The sequence below is a fragment of the Dermacentor silvarum genome, chromosome 8 (genome assembly GCF_013339745.2).
Source record: "Dermacentor silvarum isolate Dsil-2018 chromosome 8, BIME_Dsil_1.4, whole genome shotgun sequence".
Lineage (NCBI taxonomy): Eukaryota > Metazoa > Arthropoda > Arachnida > Ixodida > Ixodidae > Dermacentor > Dermacentor silvarum.
Genome location: NC_051161.1, coordinates 120,772,297 through 120,777,863, shown reverse-complemented (window position 1 = coordinate 120,777,863; position 5,567 = coordinate 120,772,297).

Sequence of the window (5,567 nt, the reverse complement as noted above, 5' to 3'; positions counted from 1 at the left end):
TGTCGGGACTCAGGTCCTTAGGTCTCGTCATCAGAGCGCTTCCCATGCAGATCGCCACGATAACCAGGGTAAAGACCAGCGATATCACCACGTACATAATCTCGGAGGGCCGGTCGGCGGGACGCTTCGCGGGTTGCATCTTGCTGTAGCTGTTGTTGTTGCCTCAAAAACATGGATCTTGCTGTAGATGTATAGCCTTGCATGCATATCGATGGCACATACCCACTCTAGTGGAGTGGCCAAGAATTGGGCAGCCCAAGATATTAAAATATGCTACACATAAAATATATAAGAAATTAACCACTTGCTAATCATAGGTGGTTTAGAAACAAAAGAAGCAGAACGTGGCGAGTATATAATTATAAAAATGAAAAGATAAGTGGAAACCAATGGGCACAATTCAAGGTAAACTTAAATATGGCAAAAAAGAACACATTTAGGGTATGATTTAGCAACTATACCTCAAAGAACGTAAAATAGAATCCCGAATGCCAGTGTAAACCTTCCCATCGCCTGGCCCAAAAGTCATTCGCCTTTGTTGTTGTTGTTGTTGTTGTTGTTGTAGTTGTTGTTGTCAAAAAATATACGGCTCATACTCACTATGGAGTATTGGATGAATTATTTCTCGTGGTAATGATTATCATCATCATACTATTTCTATGTTAACTGCAGGACGAAGGCCTCTCCAAACGATCTCCACTCACCCCTGTCTTCCGTTCGCTGATTCCAACTTGTGCCTGCTAATTTTCCAATTTCATCACCCCACCTAATTTTCTGCAATCCTCGACTGTGCTTCCCTGCCCGTGGTACCCATTCTGTAAGAGGAACTAAATCTTCGGGACTGATAAAAAGTATGTGATGTGGAAAGGGTGAAATTACATGTTAAAATTACAAGAACGGTGACCATAGGAATGAGTAACCATGATTTGAAAATAAACAAAGTAGGAAAGAGATCCAAATTGAACAGGGAAATCAGTTGAACTCAATGACAAATTCCGGAGCGGCGAGCAAAAAAAAATCTGTGGTTTAAATCATGTTAATCACACTGCAAATTGTTGTTCAGGCTCGATACACGTCCTGCCTCTTCCAGGTGCGAAGTGCAACTGACGGTCGTACACTTTTCTCCACTTGGAAACTGATAGTGCCATCGCATTACGACAGGATTTCTGAAATCGCAGCCAAGAATTCAACAAGGAACTTCCAAGGATCTCCTTTTTTTCAGCAGTGAAGCGGCAATGAGCTATATAAAGAAGTGTAGTATTGTTTCTCCTCATTACGAAAAAGTGAGTAAGTGGAGGGCATAAAACCATAAGTGTGTAAGTAGAAGTTGAGGGATGGAATAGGCCAACGTAATTTGATGGGAGAGAGCTTGCGTCTGCGAATGTGGCAGAATTCGGTACGCCCGGGAAATAACGAGTCCGCGTAATTTTCTTCGTCTTCTTCCACTCCTGTTCTCATTCTTGTCTCTAAATATGGAGCTTACCTGCTGCGTGGGATTAGATAAGCAGCAGGAAGCCCTAAAAGTGTTTCGTTTTATTTTCTAGAAAATAGTTTAACCAAATTGAAACCTAGAATATTTAACAGTGGTGGAGCACAGTTCCTAGCGAGACATTAAAAAAAAAACATTGTGCAAATGCCACGCACTGGAGGAGTCGACGTTACGCGAAGCATTTTGCAGGCAGCTGGCTATGCAGCACTGTTTGGGGTTCCACAAACAGTTATCGTCACCAATGTGCTTGCGTAAATCCGGTGCTTGTGAGTATGACGCGAGTACAGTGAACTATAATTAACGCGCGTGCTTTCGTGTGACGAGCTCATAAAATGAAATAGAGGTGCAATATTGGTAATAAACGCATAAATTAAGTGCTGACGGATGGCACCACGTGGTAACACTTAAGGGCACAAAAGGGTGGTTTAATAGCGATACTGTAGCTCAGCCTGAAGCCCGTGTCCTTTCATAGCCATTCTGACGAGTGGCGCGATGCAGTTGCTCACCTTGACCGTCGTCATACACTCGGACAGTATGTGCACCAAGAACGAGCATGCGTCGGCGTTCGATTAAGCGCCTGGTAACGACGACAAGGGCCGTGAAAGTTCGGTACGAGCTTTGGGAGGAATTTGAGGAGACGGTACGTTGCTGTCCGGCGCTCGGAAATCAGCGCTCGTGGGAAACATGCTTTTCGATTGCGCTTTGAATGGACGCAGCCATCATTCGGTGCTCTGTTGCCGAGACGCCGGGATCTTCTTTAAGGTGCCACCTGGTTCGAGCGCAGATGGCACGCGAGAATCAGAGGCGACAGTTGGATTACGAGCTGGAATGACGACGCAATGACCAATAAGGCATCACGGACATGACCATGTTCGTAAATTTGGTCCACTGTGTCCGCATAAGTACTTAATTGTCATGGTCATGTCATGCAGTGCATGCATGTATTTAGGTCATGAATTTATCTCATTCTTGTCGTGCATGTCATGACATTCGTGGAAATCATGTCCTGGCTTGACATATACAGACCATGCTGCTTAATGCCAATTATTTTATGACTTACATGGCATGGCATGTCATTAAGGTCACACATATCCAGAATGTATACAGTTAAAGAAATCCATGCTATGTCGTTCAATCCATTATAGTAAATTCATTTATGACATTCATATCATGACATGATTGTCCTTCATGTCAGTTCCATTTTTCTAACAACGTATATATCAGAATATTCATGACGTGAATGAAATGACATGACATGCATCTTCTGACGTGACTGGCATGAATGACATAAATGACATGAGACGATGGAGTCATGGTTCGTTTCTTTAACTGGATATGTATCCGGCCGGATATGTGTGGCGAGACATGCGTGCATGACATGACAAGAATAACATAGAATGACATGCTCATGCATGTCTTGTCGTTAATGTCATGTCAAGCCATTCACGTCGCCATTCATGTCATGACACGCATGTCATTCATGTGATGTGATGTCATTCATGTCAGGTGATGTCATTCATATCCAGGTATATATCGAGCTAAAGAAATGACCACGACAGTGTCATGTCATTTATACCTTTTATGTCATAACATACTTTTCATGACAAACTTGTGATGTCAATAATGTCATGGCATGCATTGTATGTCTTGTCTCTCAGGTCATGACGCAGCTGACATATCATGAAATCCATGTAATTCATGTCAGGTCATGCATGCATTTCACTCAAACATTCTGACATATGCTGAATTAAAGAACGGCCACGACGGCAACATGTCATTCATACCATTTATGTCATGGCACACATGTCATGACAAATATGTCCTGTAATTTATGCCGCGAAATGTTATTTATGTTATGTATGCACTTATGTCATGCTGCTCGATGTCTATTCTCATATACTATCCAGTTGAAAAAACAACCACGACGGCATTACGACGTAGAAGGCTATGTATATATATACATTGAAAACGAGTTCGCCAAGAATGCTTCGCATGCAATGAAAAACAGACTTGTGCCACCGTGCACAATAACAGACCAATTTCAGGGAAGCTATTTCGTTTTAGTAATTACATTATGAATTTCAGTTACCTATAATCAAGTCACACACTTTAAAACGGTATAAACGGTGCCTGCATCTTACTGCCACGCATGAAACCTTGCCTGCTCACAAAACTTCCGAGCCCATGTTCAAGAAAATTTTCACAAAGTCTGGAATAAATCCCCACACCTTTAGATTCGCGTGCACATATGTCATAACGATCACCCTATTGTCACTAAAGTTGATCTGGGTCACAGTTGCAGGTTCTCCTAGGGCCACGAGCCCTAAGTTCGGCGTCATCCGTAAAACAAACATAAGGCTCAAGAGTGAAAATATGCGTAATTTACTGCACAAGCTGTAATAAACTGACGCAATTTGAAATATGCTTACACATTACCCATAACCTGTCCCTAATTTGACTAAATGTAAACAAGGAGCTTTGTTTAGTTTACTACATACACCTGGGAAAAGCAACACAGACCTCGTATAACGCATGAAAAAAGAAGGGAAAAAATGAGGGTACGGTAATTATTTGCTAAGCTACTATTAGTGTCATAATCGTTAATGCTTCACCCAAAACAACACTTAAGATGCCCCCCATTCGCTCTGAATGTGAATTTCGTGTCACATACAGTTCCTTTATGAATCTTGGAAGCATTTCGGATAACGACTGTGCATCCTTTTTAAGCACTTGCTTAACGATGTTTTCGCAAAACTGGTAATTGAGTGGTGCTCTTGAAGCTTTGCCTACACGTTACTCATAACGTGTCGCCTTTCCTATGAAAATGTAAATTTTGCGACACGTTAAGCTATTTCAGGGCGTTCGGTAATGTTTACGAGGTTCATAATGTACGTCTGCATAGCTTTACGACGCTTGTTTAAGTAAATTCCAGCATAGGTTGTAAGTAACCAACACAGTTTAAACATTTATCGTACATCACTGAAAACGTGCTTCCAGTTTCAACTAGCAATAAATAACATACCTTGTTTAGTTTATTGAGGAGACTGGAAAAACCAACTACACGCCTCGCATAGCTAAAAAAATAGGGAGGAAAGGGGTATTCAGAAATTATTTTCGAAGCACATATACAGTGAACCTGCACACTGCAACCTTGTACTCACGACATCTATAACATAGCCCCCATTTTCTCCAAGTGTAAGATGCCTGCCACCTCTTGTTCTCCCAGGGCATCCGGCAAACGTTTTTGTTAGCGTTTTATATGACGCGTCCCAACAGGCAGTAAAGGGTGGCTTAGCAATTTTATTTTAGCCCGTAATACCCACAAAGTTCAAAATTTGCCCGCACATCATGCACCCGTATAGCATACCCCCTATACGTTTAAAATGTACACCAGGTGAATTATATAGTTATCTCGGGTAACAAATGAAAACCCGCATATAAGGTTTTATTGTCGGTTGTTTTCAGTCGCAGTAACAGCTTCGCAGTTAAATTTCTGATCTCGCAGGTCGCGCCCAGGCGGTCGCGCTGGTTCTCGACATTGAGGGTTCTCGTCAGGGCACTCCCGTCATTTCCAGCGAGGAGTATTGGCTGCACTTGTTTTTAGTTTCCGTATGAAAAACATCTATTTGTGGGAGATGTGCTAGACGCAGCCTCTCGTATTTCGAAATTAGGGTTTTGCACTGAGGCCTGCTCTATGTCTAGAAAATCTGAAGCTAGGCTTTTGATGCAGTCCAAAAGTTCACTGCAGTAGAAATTTAAAATCATAATGTTAATTTTATATTTTCGTGCACATTTCAGTATATGCCTAAGATCTGGAAGACATGCTGCTGAAACGGTCCTAAACTGATTATTCGATTAGATGGTTAAATTCTACTAAAGACTCTAGATATATTTTTTTTTTTGCTTTTCGAGCAGAAACTCTAGGGACTTTAAATTCTACTAAGCTACGCTGACCGTATTTGGCGTTTCTATTTTTGTTTCCGATTAAAATAACAGATCTTGAGAAGAGTGAATGCTGTTTGCCTGAAAACTTGACCACCGATTACGATTGCGAAAGATCAAAATACTGTTTTTTGAT